The sequence below is a fragment of the Cyprinus carpio genome, chromosome B7 (assembly GCF_018340385.1).
Source record: "Cyprinus carpio isolate SPL01 chromosome B7, ASM1834038v1, whole genome shotgun sequence".
Classification (NCBI taxonomy): domain Eukaryota; kingdom Metazoa; phylum Chordata; class Actinopteri; order Cypriniformes; family Cyprinidae; genus Cyprinus; species Cyprinus carpio.
This window is the reverse complement of record NC_056603.1, coordinates 44,880,387-44,897,886: the sequence shown is the minus strand read 5'-3', so window position 1 is coordinate 44,897,886 and position 17,500 is coordinate 44,880,387. Positions and strand designations below refer to the sequence as shown.

The 17,500-nt window shown below is 39.2% G+C and overlaps 1 protein-coding gene across 42 annotated transcripts in view; it reads right to left on the bottom strand.

Annotated features, from left to right (window-relative positions):
* LOC109099286 (receptor-type tyrosine-protein phosphatase delta-like) overlaps positions 1 to 17,500 on the bottom strand; it is a 310,570-nt gene that overhangs the window by 123,363 nt on the left and 169,707 nt on the right. For 40 of the 42 annotated variants that reach the window (XM_042728810.1, XM_042728817.1, XM_042728821.1 and 37 more), the window contains exon 7: positions 13,088 to 13,125. The exons of 1 other annotated variant lie outside the window; for it this stretch is intronic. The gene's annotated coding sequence lies outside the window, so the exon portion shown is untranslated. Of the gene's footprint in view, positions 1 to 8,551; positions 8,701 to 13,087; positions 13,126 to 17,500 lie in introns of all 42 variants that reach the window. One more of the 42 variants, XM_042728811.1, reaches the window with a different exon arrangement.

The window sequence follows — 17,500 nt, the reverse complement described above, 5'->3', positions numbered from 1 at the left end:
TCAAGCTTGTTACAAGAAGATACTGCTATTCATAAAAATATAAAAATCAGCAGCTCACTATAAATCATTCATCATAGTACAGATCATGTTTACTGTACTTCAACAACAACAGAACATACACAGACTGTCATTAACTAACGAAGCTCTTAATGAACTGACTCAAACAGCTCCACACAACCATCACCATCTTCATCATCATCATCATCATCATCATCATCATCCTCATCATTCAATAATGAATCTGAATTAGTAACAGCAGGACGACTGTAACAGGACAGAGGTAAATGCAAACACAATCAGCAAAGAGACAAAGCTGTAAAAACAGTGAATGTACAGTAAGTGCATTGTAAAGTCAGTTCCGCTGGTGGCCTGTTGGGCGCAGCAGAGTTAATGTGTGGCTCTACAGAGCAAGGCTGTTATGTGTTCTGATAGCTGACAAGTGCTAGTCCTGACCCAGTTTAAACACTGTCAACAAAGATTCTTATCTAAGAAAAATACTGCTATCGAATCGCACGCTGGAGTGTTGGACAGGAGAGCTGTGTGTGTGTGTGTGTGTGTGTGTGTGTGTGTGTGTGCTAGAGCGAGCGTTTCCAATGCATCATTAAACAGATTGAGGGACTTCTCATTCCAACAGCTGAAGCTCTGCCCCGCAGGCACCGGCACACAGCGAAGGTGTTCTGCTAAAACTCATCCAAAGACAATCTGTGCAGCCCACCACTTCAGGACACGAGAAAACAACAGACTGTCTGTGGGAGCAGCTCGGTGGGAAGATGTGCTTCCAGCCCTCACCTGAGCTCCTGGGTTATACTGCGATCCACAGCCGCTGACAAAACCACACGCCCAGCTACAAAACACAGGGTTGAGTGCTGCTGGAGTCCAGCATTGGGCACTAACTAGTTACTAAGATTCACTTGAATTTGATGTTAAACCAATAAATTAAGTTTAAAACTCATAAAGACAAGAAGTAATGACAGAAAATATTGTGACAAGGGAGAATACAGTACAAACATTTTCACTGTGTCTGTCACGATTCAGTATCCTGATGTCATAATTAGATTGTGATGGCTAAAAGTCTGACATGATGCCTTGTTTTCCAAAAATAAAAAATAAAAAAACCCTCAACATAAATAAAGCAAGATAAACTACTTCTGTAAGGCTGTAAGACTGTATCTGAATTAACAGTGTATCTGAATTATTGATGCAATATCATCGGAAATAGTTTCTTCGAATCTCCTGATCCAGATGGATGCAGTCGTGTCTACATGACAACCTTGTTCTGTGGAAAGTCTCGAGAGACGCACATCTGACATACATACCGTGCTTTTTTAGAGTCGCTTAGAAACCCTAACACAACGTTTACCTTGGCAACCGCGAGTGCAAATATTTCCTATTTTCCTGAGAAGCCAAGAGTCCAGAGTGACCTCTGCTTAAATTGGTGTCATTATATCACATGCACCTTCTTATTTCATCATAACTTCTGTAGTGCCCTCACAGATCCCGATCCCACCTCAATCAGAAAACTGTTCAGTTTGAAGACGGCAACTCTCAGACAAACACAGAGCCTCACAAAATAACCTCAGGCTACATTTAAACTAGTGCATTTTAGTTTTAAAACACTTAACTTTTGCTACAGTTATGCCTGTCGTTAACACTACTTTGGCATTTTAGACTGTCAAAAACAAGGACTTTTGAAAATGCAGCAGACCCAGATTTTGATTGAAAACTCTAGGGTTGCGTTTCAGTGTAAACGGAGCAAAACTGAGACTTCTGAAAACACTGCAGACCTAGTTTTAGATTGAAAACTCTAGTGTTGCGTTTCAGTGTAAACGGAGCAAAACGGAGACTTCTGAAAACACTGCAGACCTAGTTTTAGATCGAAAACTCTAGAGTTGCGTTTCAGAGTAAACGGACCAAAACTGAGACTTCTGAAAACACTGTAGACCTAGTTTTAGATCGAAAACTCTAGAGTTGCGTTTCAGAGTAAAAGGACCAAAACGGAGACTTCTGAAAACACTGCAGACCTAGTTTTAGATCGAAAACTCTAGGGTTGCGTTTCAGTGTAAAGGGACCAAAACGGAGACTTCTGAAAACACTGCAGACCTAGTTTTAGATCGAAAAACTCTAGGGTTGCGTTTCAGTGTAAAGGGACCAAAACGGAGACTTCTGAAAACACTGCAGACCCAGTTTTAGACTCGAAAACTCTAGAGGTTGCGTTTCAGTGTAAACGGACCAAAACTGAGACTTCTGAAACACTGCAGACCTAGTTTTAGATCGAAAACTCTAGAGTTGCGTTTCAGAGTAAACGGACCAAAACTGAGACTTCTGAAAACACTGCAGACCTAGTTTTAGATCTAAAACTCTAGAGTTGCGTTTCAGAGTAAACGGACCAAAACTGAGACTTCTGAAAACACTGCAGACCTAGTTTTAGATCGAAAACTCTAGAGTTGCGTTTCAGTGTAAACGGACCAAAACTGAGACTTCTGAAAACACTGCAGACCTAGTTTTAGATCGAAAACTCTAGAGTTGCGTTTCAGTGTAAACGGACCAAAACGGAGACTTCTGAAAACACTGCAGACCTAGTTTTAGATTGAAAACTCTAGGGTTGCGTTTCAGTGTAAACGGACCAAAACTGAGACTTCTGAAAACACTGCAGACCTAGTTTTAGACTGAAAACTCTAGGGTTGCGTTTCAGAGTAAACGGACCAAAACTTAGACTTCTGAAAACACTGCAGACCTAGTTTTAGATCAGAAAACTCTAGGGTTGCGTTTTCAGAGTAAACGGACCAAAACTGAGACTTCTGAAAACACTGCAGACCTAGTTTTAGATCGAAAACTCTAGGGTTGCGTTTCAGTGTAAACGGACCAAAACGGAGACTTCTGAAAACACTGCAGACCCAGTTTTTAGATCGAAAACTCTAGGGTTGCGTTTCAGTGTAAACGGACCAAAACGGAGACTTCTGAAAACACTGCAGACCCAGTTTTAGATCGAAAACTCTAGGGTTGCGTTTCAGAGTAAACGGACCAAAACTGAGACTTCTGAAAACACTGCAGACCTAGTTTTAGACTGAAAACTCTAGGGTTGCGTTTCAGAGTAAACGGACCAAAACTGAGACTTCTGAAAACACTGCAGACCTAGTTTTAGATCGAAAACTCTAGGGTTGCGTTTCAGAGTAAACGGACCAAAACTGAGACTTCTGAAAACACTGCAGACCTAGTTTTAGATCGAAAACTCTAGGGTTGCGTTTCAGTGTAAACGGACCAAAACGGAGACTTCTGAAAACACTGCAGACCCAGTTTTAGATCGAAAACTCTAGGGTTGTGTTTCAGTGTAAACGGACCAAAACGGAGACTTCTGAAAACACTGCAGACCCAGTTTTAGATCGAAAACTCTAGGGTTGCGTTTCAGTGTAAACGGACCAAAACGAGACTTCTGAAAACACTGCAGAACCAGTTTTAGATCGAAAACCTCTAGGGTTGCGTTTCAGAGTAAACGGACCAAAACTGAGACTTCTGAAAACACTGGCAGACCTAGTTTTAGATCGAAAACTCTAGGGTTGCGTTTCAGTGTAAACGGACCAAAACGGAGACTTCTGAAAACACTGCAGACCCAGTTTTAGATCGAAAACTCTAGGGTTGCGTTTCAGTGTAAACGGACCAAAACGGAGACTTCTGAAAACACTGCAGACCTAGTTTTAGATCGAAAACTCTAGGGTTGCGTTTCAGTGTAAACGGACCAAAACGGAGACTTCTGAAAACACTGCAGACCCAGTTTTAGATCGAAAACTCTAGGGTTGCGTTTCAGTGTAAACGGACCAAAACTGAGACTTTGAAAACACTGCAGACCCAGTTTTAGATCGAAAACTCTAGGGTTGCGTTTCAGTGTAAACGGACCAAAACTGAGACTTCTGAAAACACTGCAGTCCTAGTTTTAGATCGAAAACTCTAGGGTTGCGTTTCAGTGTAAAGGGACCAAAACGGAGACTTCTGAAAACACTGCAGACCTAGTTTTAGATCGAAAACTCTAGGGTTGCGTTTCAGTGTAAATGGACCAAAATGAAGACTTCTGAAAACACTGCAGACCCAGTTTTAGACTGAAAACTCTAGGGTTTCAGTGTAAACGGACCAAAACTGAGACTTTGAAAACACTGCAGACTCAGTTTTAGACTGAAAACTCTAGGGTTACATTTCAGTGTAAATGGACCAAAATGAAGACTTCTGAAAATGATTGCTTGGCTTCACACATTCTCTCTGTATATCCTTGATGACTGTGTAAACAATAACATCATGCTCATTGTTTTAGCCATAGATATGTAAAGTTAGATTCTGAAAACGATCCTCGTCTTCACTGGTGCACTAGTGTAAACAGGACCTCAGAGGGGATCAAGTTTTGTCTTAAGGCATCTGCCAGCAGTCTTTACAGCAGAACGGCCTCGGTTTGAGAGCGACGGCACAGGAGAGGGATGTCTCTGCCGTCCTCTCTTCTGACTGTAATAGAGTGCGGGACGTGGCTGGATTTACAGTGGGAATCTGAGACTAAGCGCATGTCTCGCTCGGCTAATACAGCAGGGCCCGTCTGATGAATGAGAGCGGGCTGGAATCTATCAGCCGCTGATATTATCTATCAGGAATGGACTCTGTCATTCAGTGGCTCTCGGAGGTCAATAAAGGAGCCGTCTGTTGTGCTGATGGATGAAGGTGAGGCATCAATACGAAAACTTGGCTTTGAGTCCAAGGAGAGAAGCTCCGGAGTGGCACGGTTTGTTTTTATTTACTGCAGTGTTTACCGAAGGTTGAGGTGTGTGCAGTTCAATCAACAGCGGAGCGGCTGGATTTCAGTGGATTTGAATCTTTGGGAATGCATTTAATCCTGAAGGGAATAAGACAGATGGCTGTGTATTGGTGCGCGAACACAAAAACTGTTTGCTGGTACGACAAAGTGAATGAAACGGCACGGCGCTGGGTCAGCTTGGACCAACGGCCGTATTTCTAGATCCCAAGACCGGCCTCAAGGTTGATGTGTGGCTGTGAAGCATCGCCCCTCCGGGAAACTAATAGCTCCAGTAATGAAGCGTCGTTTGACTGTGTGATTCATTCAAACCCCCAAATCTTTATTGTTGTGTTTGTAAAGTAGAGCGCGGCCTTGTTCTGGAGACAAAGCCTGATGCGAGCGTACACACAAACTCTTCCCAAGCAGATCAGTTAAAACAGTTATTATGATCCAGACACTCTGGCACCAAGACGAGTCTCTGATTATACCCGGGGTTGATTACTCACCATCAGCGCTGAGGAACGCATCGCTATACTGTGTTGCTCTGAAAAAAGCAACTAATTAGTGGTGTTTTCTAAGGCAGGAATCACTATTATCATTGCTCATAGCTCAAATCGTGGGTCTTGTTGAGGAGAGGTGCATTGTTACTTTACTCTTCAAGTGATTCAGCTGCTGGATGATAAAACAGTCATCAAAAGTTTTTTTGAACAGTTTTTGTTGAACAGTAAGGTTTTTTAAATGTTTTTAAAGAAGCCTCTTCTTCTTGCTGAGCCTGCATTTATTGGACCCAAAATACATCAATTTTGAAATATGTTTTACTATTTAAAACAACTATTTTCTATTTGAATAAATTTTAAAATGTAATTTATTTCTGTGATGCGCAGCTGTATTTTCAGCATCATTACTCCAGTCTTCAGTATCACATGATCTTCAGAAATCATTCTAACATTCTAACATTCTGATTTGCTGCTCAAAAATATTTATTATTATTATTATTATTATTATGTAGAAAACAGCTGAGTAGAATATTTTTTCAGGTTTATTTCATGAATAAAAAGTTCAGAAGAACAATATTTCTCCGAAATCGAAATCTGAAGGATCATGTGACACTAAAAATTCAGCTTTGATCACAGAAATAAATTTCATTTTAATAGATATTCACATAGAAAGCAGTTATTTTAAATAGTAAAAATATTTCATAATATTACTGCTTTTGCTGTATTTTGGATCAAATAAAGGCAGGCTTGGTGAGCAGAAGAGAATTCCTAAACCTTTGACTGGTAGTGTACCAGTCAACCAGAACCAAAGTTATCTCGAGACCAGATCACAGGACTGTTTTCATCACCAAACCTCGATAAGCAGCTACCCAGAAGATTGCTAAAAGAGAGAACGCTGTACTCAAGCAAGCGTGTTCTGTGATTAGAGCCGCAGCGCTTCTAGCTGATCGCAGGCTGTCATATGTGCTCACGGAGGGTCATTACTCTCTCGCTTGTGTGTGATTCATACACGCCTTCCTCCGCAGCCTGCCACCTTATCCCAGAGAATCTGACCCGAGACCACACACTTGATGTTTAAGATCTAAACTTCATGTCCAAATCATGACTTCAGATGGAATCAGTTGGCAGGCATTAGAGTCAGACGGATGCCGGGATGAGGGCGTGTTGGTGCCGCTGATGCTTGACTTGTTGCCCCATTTGGGGGCAAGCCTTCAGTGACAAGCGCGAGGCACCACCATCGGATTATTCAAGAAACTGACACATAAACGGACAGAAATCTCACGTTTTATCCTGCACCGTCATATCAAATGTTCTTTCCCACGATGCAGCACACTGTTTTACATGATACACTGCATTCAACGGTCAAGACATGATGCTGTAATGCAGCAGAGCAAAAATCAACAAACAGTTTAAGATGTTTCTGGTCACACTTTATATTAAGTGGCCTTAACTACTATATACATACATTTTTAATTAATCATTTAGTAAAATGCACTTATTGTGTACATACATGTTTTTACATTGTACTTCTAATTTAAAAATACCTGCATGTAATTACATCTGTAATTAATTTCTGTAACTATATTTATAATTACACTGTTGACCCATCCCTTACACCTTAACCCACCCTTAACCCTACCCTTACCACCAAACCTGTCCCCAACCATACCCATATCCCACCTCAGTAGCAGCAAAAGTGTTTTGCAATACAATATGAACACAATAAGTACATTGTACTTATTTTTTATGTAACTACATAGTAGTTAAGGCCACTTAATATAAAGTGTGACCATGTTTCTTCATCTATCAGCACTTCTGTCATCATGGGCATTGTCTAACTGTGGACATCCTTTTTTTTTCTGAAAGTTATAATCATTCCCACTATAACTCAAGTGACTCATTCAGTTTGCATCACTTTCTGATGGACATTAAAGTGACCAATATATATATGTATAATAATATTAACAGTTAACTAATAGTTTCTGAACTTTTTATATATAAAATATAAAGTGTCAAAACTGCAGCACAATTAAATATTCTGATCACAAGTGATACTGTTTTTTTTCTTTTAATATTGAATTTCTGACAGTTAATTTATGTAGCATAAAAGCCATAATTATTAAAATCTTGAAATTGTGGTTAATCATAACAGACTAGCTCATCATGAGAGTCTGATTAGTCAGTTATTAGAATGTTCTAAGAAGATCTCAAAAAAAATATTAAACTAAAATCAGCTTCATCTGGCCTTGAAAGTATGTATAAAACGTTATTTTACAAATTCTAGCTTAATTCATATTAAAGCAGTGGGTCAACCATGATTTGTGTGAAACATGTTATGATAATTTATAATATACGTAGAAAAAGATAAATGTTTTTGGGACAGATTTATTGTGACGACCATTTAACAGAAAGGAGCAATTTTAAATCTTACTAAATTATTAGAGTAATTTAAATGAAAAAGTCACACAACAGTGGCCAAAGTTGAAGAAACAGTTATTAAGCATTTTGTGTTTCCAGATGTCAGATAAAAATGTTATACAACAGATATTCAACAATACTGAGAAATCTGACAGAAATCAGCCTGAGCAAACTTTTCATATAAACTCTGCCACTGATGGATTCAGAAAATAATTGCTGTTTTCTATTGTTTCTTCTAAAAATGAATTATTTGATGATAAATATGTTGACGATAAATCTCGACAGTGGCTTCTGTACGATTACCAGTTTAAAAATAATGGACAAAGCTTCTGAGATTAATCAAACGAACCAGAATGCAAATCATTTTGGAGAGTTTATCTAATGATTGGAAAGAGAATATTAACACACAACAGCTAAGAAATAAATGCCCCCTGCCAGACTAATGCTAATTAGCTAATGCTAATACAGCAACATTGACTAAATATTAGAGTGGCGCTAAATGTGACACACTAGAAAAAAATAAAAATAAAATGAAGGTGTTCTTCACTGCTTTTTAACTAGTTTTGGTTCTAGGCACAGCTTTGACTGAACCAGAACTGCTCATCACACAAGAGCAACACATGTCCAGGAAGACATGATTATAATAATAAACAAACCTTTTTTGGGAGCATACGAACTGATACGATCTTTTCTACTCTTTATCTTGTGTACTTTTGTTCACATCTGTCTAATTTAATTAGACCTACAAGAAACAAGAATCTGCAGTAAAACAGGTTTGAAGAAGGCAAAGGATAACTGGTTTGGAAAGCTTTCGATGAGTTTGATGTAAAATGCTTTCAGTTCTGTTGCATCTGATTGCAGATTTTACCTTATTACTGTATCTCGCTCTCTCCAGCTGTCGATGCGATTGATTGACAGTTGCCACGGTGACAGCAGCAGTCGTGGAGGAGACGGATCACCGTGCGTAACGAGGGACAGTCGCTGCTCAGCCCAGCGATGACAGCTTCCAGAGCCGCTCTGACACCAGACGACAGAAAGACGGAGAGACACATTCGAATGCTGCAGAAGTGCTGGAGAGACTCGCTGGATAACAAAGAGTCGATGGGAGCCACTGACTTCCTCACACTCTTAAAAATACAGGATGCCACAGAAGAACCATTGAGTCAAAGGTTCTTTAAAGAACCATCTCTTTCTTACCTGTTTATAATCTCAAGAACCTTATTTCACCACAAAGTACCTTTTGTGAAATTTCTAAGAGTGCATGAAAAAAATATATATACATATATAAAGTCAACGAAGGTGAGTGTGTCTGATGATGCTGCGGTGTGTTTCAGGGTCTCGTGGTAATGAATCGAGGCCTCAGACTCCCACAGTGCTCTTTCTCTCTGACTGATCACATGTATTGTGTCTCTTCCCTCTATTTTACAGCCGAGGGTTCTTGAAAGAGCCGCTACGTCAATCTGTCACTTCTCTCGCACCGAAAGAAAGAGCTTTTTTTTAAATATATAAATCAGCCTCCACACTTTCATCAGTTTCACAGTGTTTGATGCGCTGGACGTCTCAGACGACCCTCTCCGCTTTCACAAAGACTCTAGTGAGCCGCCTACCTAGACAGCACTGAAAGACATCACAGACAGATTCAAGAGACCATCACGCTAAACACTCAGTCCTCTACCCAGAGTGCACTGCAGCAAACTCAAGACGGGGAATATGACAGAGAAATCTTGACTATAATTAGCAAAAAAGTCCTTAAAATTGCTCTCATTAAAAATGGACTGTTTAAGCCAGTGTTTATGTATGCGGTGTATCTCTGATTATTACAGTGAACTAGTTTGTTTAGAGAAAACAACAACAACAAGGACAATGATGATGATGTTGATTATTATCATCATAATTATAAAATAAATGAAAGTATTTATTTATTTGTTTGTTTGATTAAATGAATGGCTTGTGATGAAAGTGGCTTTTATATTGTTTCTACAGTATATTGCTCTTCTTAATAACATCTTGAATGTTTAAACATCTGAGAAAATAAACAGCATTTTATTCTGGAAACCGCTTCATACAGAAACTAACCCCAGCTGCCTTCAGGACATCAAACTACCCATGACTTCTGGTTATGAATACAGTTATTTACTGAACAAATGAAACATTTCACCATTAAATGATTGAATCTGTGATACGAGCTGTATTTCTCAGTTATAGTTCTCCGTGGGCCTGTTTACACCTGGTCACTTCATGCGTTTTCTCTGATCGGATGGCTATATGATCTGTTCAATAATTTCCATTTACACTTGGCCACATAAATGTATCTTTACAAAACAGATATAAATCAGGTCTTCAGTATGCAAATTTGAAGGAGTTCACCTCAACGAAAGCAACAGATGAGCGCTGCATTTTATTCATTATCAGCTCATTTCAAGATCAAATACCTTCTGATGTGGTCAAATTAAATCCGTCTCAAAAGCATTTCAGAGGGCATTTACACCTGGTCTTTTCACAATCAGATAGCTATCCAATCAGAGAAAACGCATGGAGTGACCCTATATCTAACTCACCTGTGCTGTGTGTTTTAGTGTGTTCGAGTCAGTTTGATGACTTCATGAGTGAATACAGCGTGCAACAAACCAGAACACACACACACACACACACACACACACACACACACACACACACACACACACACACACACACACACACACACACAATGGTTGGCTCTGTTAATTGCACTGAGAGTTATAGGCTGTATTGATGAGGTCTAATCACGGCTGTCAATGATATTTATGAGCTCAGCGTCACAAACGTGCTGGTCAGATTAAAACCTCATTAATAAAGTCTGTCCAGCAGGTATTAAACAGCTCATCCCACTCCAGCTTACACCACATTACAATTCATTAATACGGCAACAACCCCACCACCAGCTTGTGTGTGTGTGTGTGTGTGTGTGTGTGTGTGTGTGTGTGTGTGTGTTTGAACTCCGGCTGGGTGAATCCCATTAATTAAAACATAAATTGGGCCTATTGAGGGGGAAACTGAACTCACAGACCGAACACCCGACGCCCCAAACAATCACCCGATTTCTGCTCCGCAAACAAACACACTTTCAGATCAAAATCAACGAGCGTCCAAAACCAAACAATCTGATCTGAATCATAACGACATGAATGCAGAGCTTTATAGACACACACACACACACACACACACACACACACGTGAAACCCCATTTCCCAGCCTGCGGGGTCAGAGGTCAGAAGGACAGTACGAGGTCAGTGCTGTAACTACTCCAGGGTCCTCGGGTTCAGAGGTCATGAGTCAGACTGTGTCAGTGGCCCAGACTCCTCACCAGCCTGTGATGCTGTGTTCATGTGTGTGACTGGAATATGATGAGTACTGTAGTCTCATATGGAGAACAACACATGACATAGAGTGTGTGTGGTGTCTAACATGAGCTGACGTAGCAGAGAGATCTACGAATTATGCCTGGAGTCCCCAACACACTCTCTCTCTACACTCTCTCTCTCTCTCTCTCTCTCTCTCTCTCTCTCTCAATAGGTTAAAGAGGACGTCTCATATACACAAAGTATTTTTTTTTTTTTTTTACAGAGGTGATGATATTTTCTAAAGCTCGGACCTTTTCTATCCTTAACCTAACCAAAGCTAGTTTAAACCTAACCCTAACCAAAACTAAACCTAATTTTAATAAACCATAATTTTCTGTAAAGTTGCTTTGCAACAATTTAAATCGTAAAAAGCGCAATACAAATATAATTGAATTGAATTGAATCAAACCTAACCATGACTAAATCTAACTTCCCTTATCTATCTTACCTACCTAACAACCCTAACACTAAATAAATATAGCCAAACCTAACTTAAACCTAACCAAATGCAACTTAAACCTGACCACAACTAAACCTAATTCTAACTAAATCTAGACAAACCTTATAAACCTAACCAAATCTAACTTAAATCTAACCATAAATAAACTTAACCTAAACTCTAACTAAACTTAAATAAAAATCATCAAACCTAACAAAAACTAATCCTAACTCTAACCAAACCCAATTTAAACCTAACCATAAGTAAACCTAAACCCTAACTAATCTAACCAAACCTAGTCTACAGTAAACCTAACCAAATCTAACCTAAACCAATTCAAACCCGCCGGCAGTCCTACTAACCCAACCAAACCTGCTGATTTATTTATCCATGTGAGCAGCTTGTTAAATGTCTTATGATTTAACAGGTGAAGTTAACCCGAGGAAAGGGGAAGCGATATTAGAATTGACCAATAATTGGTTTTATCAATATTTCTTCCAAAATGTAATCTTTTTCCCTTATTTGTGTATGAGTGACCCATTTGTGTTAAGCACATGACATAAAATTAAAGTTTATTTTTATAATGTATTTCACTACTATATATACTCCATATATTGTAAAATGGGGAGAATATTTGCTAGTCCTCATAATGCCTGATTTACCAGCGGACTTATCAAAGTACATTATTTTACTTTCTAATGTTTTGAATGAATGCATAACTACAGCTGATGTCAGGAATCATCTAGAAGTAACTATTACTGTCACTAATACTAGTTCCACAAGTACTTCATGATTATAGACGGGTTTCGACTGCAAAACAACAATGAACATTTTCCACAAATATCAAGTTTTGAGAAGTGCTCCTGCAAATTCATTCACAAATATTCCATGAAATCCTCTAAATATTTCTATTATGTGGCTCAGTTAGTGTTTGGTTCTCTGGCAAATAAAGCAAGCTTTGGAAATCACACATGAAAAGAAACCCAGCAGATGTTTCCTGCAACTCAGATTTGTCTTTCTGCACTTTTCATTTTTCTTCACAGGCAAAATCATTGTGAGCGAAGCTTGCGATACAATCCAAACACACACACACACACACACACACACACACACACACACTCACACACACACACTCTGTTTGTAAGCCGTGTGAGGAATGAGCTGATGTCTGAGTGAGTTTCTCTGAGCTGATGGATCGTGCTGTAGGTGTATAAAACAGTTCAGTTTGCCTTTGTTTGTTTCCTCAGAGTTTGTATTAATGACGTGCCAGCATCTCTGTCGAGATGCTCCCAGCATGCTTTGCTCGTGCTAACAGAGCTGATGGGATCGGGGCGGGCATTCATCACTGTCAGTCACAGCTCAGCAGCGGTTCTGATTGGATGGTCAAGATTTAGAGAGAACAAAAGCTCAGCACAATGATTTCACAATCGGCAAACTAGACAACGTGTGTGTGTGTGTGTGTGTGTGTGTGTGTGTGTGAGGCGGTTTTGCTGCTGAAGCGCTACACCTGCACTCCGTCAGCAGGTCGGCCCGCCGCCGAACACGCTTACACATGCACACATGCACAGAAGCCACGGCACGTTACCTCTGAAAGCCCTGGCGAAGATCCTGAGGACTCAGGAGCTGAAAAACAAAAGCAGTTCAATTTAAAACCACACAAACACAAACGAAAGCTCCTCGCTCGTCCCATCAGTCTAATCTCAGGAATCAGCCAGCGGAGGGAATGAGGAAACACGCCGCTGTAAAGTTCATCACGCCATCAGCGGCGGCTCAACGTGGGAAGCGTTCGTTTGGCGAGTAATTGAACTGCAGGCGTCTGAAAGGTCAGAGATTATTGGACAGCTGACAATCGGAGAAAACTGTTGATTCATTTCGAGAGAGAAAGAACGAGTTTTCTTTGAGTTTCTATGAGACTGTAAGCGATCGGCAAAGCAGAAGTCTTTGCTCTCGACAGCCGCGAGACAAGTTTGAGTGACAGTAAATACTTCTCTTGTTTTGTGATCTTCTCTCAAGACATCATAAAAAAATTGTGTTAGTGCAAAAATACTGACAAAATATGAACAAATGGCATTAAATTGATCAAAACTGCCAGTAAAGCCATTTATAACGTTCCAAAGATTTCAATTTCAAATGAATGCCGTTTTTTTTTTTTTTTTATTTCTGTTCATCTGTGAATCCTGAAAAAATAAAATACATCACGGTTTCAACAAAAAAAAAAAAACTAAAAATCAACTTCTCACAACTTCAATCCCAATGTCACATCTCATTTCATTTTAATTCAACTGATCTCAATTTAGCCCAACATAACTCAATCAACTGAATTTAGTCCAGCTCAACTCCACATGAATTGAATTTAGCCATGGATAAAAGTATCTGCAAAATGCCTAAATCCATCACAGCCCAACAAAACAATCCAATTCAATTCAATTCAATTCAATTGAATTCAACCCAGCTTAACTCAACACAACTCAAATCAACTCAACTGAGCTCAGCTCACAACTGAACTGAATTCAGCTCAACCAAACTCTGCATAACTCAGCTCAACTAAATTCAGCTCAACCCAACTGATTGCAATTCATCTTGGATAGATGTGTCCACCAAAGGCATAAATTCAACTCAAACCAACATAAAATTAATTTGCAATTAACTTAAATCAACATCTCAACCCAACCAACTTCACATAACTGAATTCAGTTAATCTCAACTCAACCCAACTAAACTGAATTCAAATAAATGTAACTCATAACTCAGCTGTACTGAATCCAATTAATGCCAACAGAATATATGTGACCCCTCTCTCCCGGGTCCTCACCGCCACACCTCGTCCTTGCTCCGAGGCGTGGGAGGCGGACGCACTAACAAGGAGGCTACATGACTGCAGCCACTAGCGTCAGTCGCCAGTGCGTCTCTTGAGATGAGGTTTACCTGCACAGCACCTACTCGCTGGCCTCCGTTACACATAATTCAGTTTAACTCATTTTATAAATACACATTTTTTGCATTGATACACATTTATTTTAAGTTAAAAGTAAGTTTTAAAAGTATGAGTATGATTAGTATTTAGTATCTACAAGAAAATACCAAACCATTTTTTTTTTTAAACCATTTTTTTTTTTTTTGGGAAGATGGTAGTTTTGTGCACAGAAGATGGTCCAGATTTACTAAGCAGGGCAAATTATCGCGAGAGCGCAATTCCAGATCAGCGCTGATGGGTGTGGAAATTTCTCTGGCCGATTTACTGATCATGCAGAAAGAACACAGATTCAACAACTCATTTACATACTGACCACACAATATAACAAGCGCAGCGCAAATTAGTGCAGTCGCAAATAAGCAGAGCCGATGCTCATCAAGTGCAGGTGATCTGCTTACGACACGGGTGCAAAACAGTTTAAGACATGCTTTTTGGGGGCGTTAAATAATGGCACAAACACCAGTAATTTGACGAGTGCAAACGTTAGTAAATTGCGTTGTGTGATTCATTTTAATAAATTTTTCGTCTGAAAGGGAAACTCCTACAAATGCATATTCAATAAGGTCAGGCACAAAAATAACTGTCCACGCCTTTTCAGCGCTAATGCTTCACTGCACGTCTTTAGTAATCCTGACAGTACTATTTTAACGGCAAAACATGGTTTGGCTGGCGCAAGTTGTTAGTTAATCTAGCCCAATGGCATAACAAAAAGATTTCAGTTTTTAGCTAAGACGGTGTTGTGTAAGCAACCCCTGAATCCTGCACTCTTGGCTCCAGTGTGTTTGGAAGTTCAGTTTGTTCTTCTACATGTGAACATAACCTCAGCTGTCTGTCTGTTCAGTCCCACACTGATGACTGACGAAGCCATCAGCCAGTCAGAATGCAGAACGTGAGCACTAGCTCCACCTGCTGCATGATGGCACAGGTTTGGTTCTGTACGTGTTTTTTTGCGAGCGTCAGCTCCTGATTGGCTGCGGCGCCGCTATCGTCACATCATCCCCTGGGTCCTCATTAAACTCTGAAGACACTTCGCTCGCTGGATTCCTCAACACTCTCTCAGTTGGTTCTGGAGTCCCATGAGGCTTTGCAACCAGTTAAAGTCCATTACGCTCACAAGCAGAGAAACGTCCAGAAGCAGCTTCAGCGTAACCAGTAACAGTGTGTTCAGCGTCGAGAGCAGAAGATTATTTCAGCGGCGAAACACTGTGGTAAAAACCTGTTAATTGGTTAACAGTGCAAGAATAATTCACTTGCATTAGCGAGTAACCATCGATGTGTGCAAACTAATGCGAGGTCTTAAATTTAGAGACATAAAAATAGGAATCATGATACAACCTAATGTGAATATTAAACTTAATAAGGTGGTGATATTTTGAAATAATTGTGAGCGCTGCACATTCAGAGGAAAAGAGTGGTGCGGTTACTGACTCAGTGCAGATCACAGCTAATGAATACAGCACTTTTACACTGTGTTTATAGATGCTTGTAAGAGTGTATATTTGATCTCCCTCATCTGTTTGAATCAACAGCTGGAAATACAGTAGAACAGAAGAATAGTGAAGACATATGCAATATATATATATAGTCATATATATATATATATATATAATATATATATATTTAGTGTCAAATGATTAATCACATCCAGTTTTGTTTTGTTTTTATACTTGTAAAGTATGTATATATAAAATACACACACATGCATGTATAGCATAATTTTATGTTTATATAGTATTATTTATATAAAATATTATAAATATCTATATGTATATATATATATATATATATATACATAATAAATATATATATATTATGTAAACAAAACTTTTATTTGGAAATCATTTGACAGCCCTAATATATATATATATATAAATGATCACCCCTCCTTCTGGTTAATACTGGTATTCCATGTACACAATAAACTGTATATAGCATTTAGTTCAATGTTCAAAATATAAATAGTTCCATAAATATTTAATAGAGTTTAAAGCAGAAACATTTAAACTCATTGTGTACGTGCAGCATTCAAATAAACTGTAAATGTCTCCTCATATCCCTTTAAAGAAAAACTAATGATTTAATGAATTTTCCTTTCATTTTACAGTTATAACCCATATTACTATTTACCTCAGCTTATGGAAAATGTGCTACTTGTGATGAACTTTGATTCATTATATGTTTTTCTTTTTACCACATGGGTTTTAGTGGTTATCAGTATAATATGAAAGTACAGAACGGATTTTAGTACTTCAGTAGGGTAGTATATTAACATTTTATCAGTTAATGAAATACATGTGAAATAACTGTAAATTTAAGTCTGTGAAACCTAAAATGTTATTACTGTATTTGTACAGAAACCACAGCTGCAGCTTTTGGCCTTTACTGTACATGAGTTCAGTCATGGTAAATTACTGATACTGCTGTACTCGTGGGGACATTTGGTCCATATAACATAGGGAATACCAGCACACACACACACACACACACACACACACACACACACACACACACACACACACATCTTCTGTAATATGGTGGAATAACATCATCTCGGCTCATTCTGGGATGCTGCTCCAGTCGTGTGGAAATTACACATGGTGAAAGCAGAGCTTTAGAAATTCAGATGAGCTGGATGTGAACATATGTGTGTGTGTGTGTGTGTGTGCCGGGAGAAACGGCTCTCTTCCTCAGAATTAGTGTCTGTGTGGCGGGGGGTCGAGCCATGAAAACCTCCCGTCGCTCTCACACTCACAAACAGACTCTTTTTCCCCAAACACATCAGCTTTCCTCTGCGCTCCAGACATGAAAAGATGCCATTATCCACTTCTGCACAGAGTCTCTGATACCAGTGTTTAGGCAGCTCATGATAAAAGTTACAGGACACATAGTGCACAATATTTCAGTTTTCTTATCTGCTAAAGTCCATTTAATATATTAGTCAAGGTGATTTTGCAGCAAAAGTAATGAATTAATTTATTCTACTTGACCTCTAGAATGAAATAGCCCAGTTTTATTGTTCAGTTT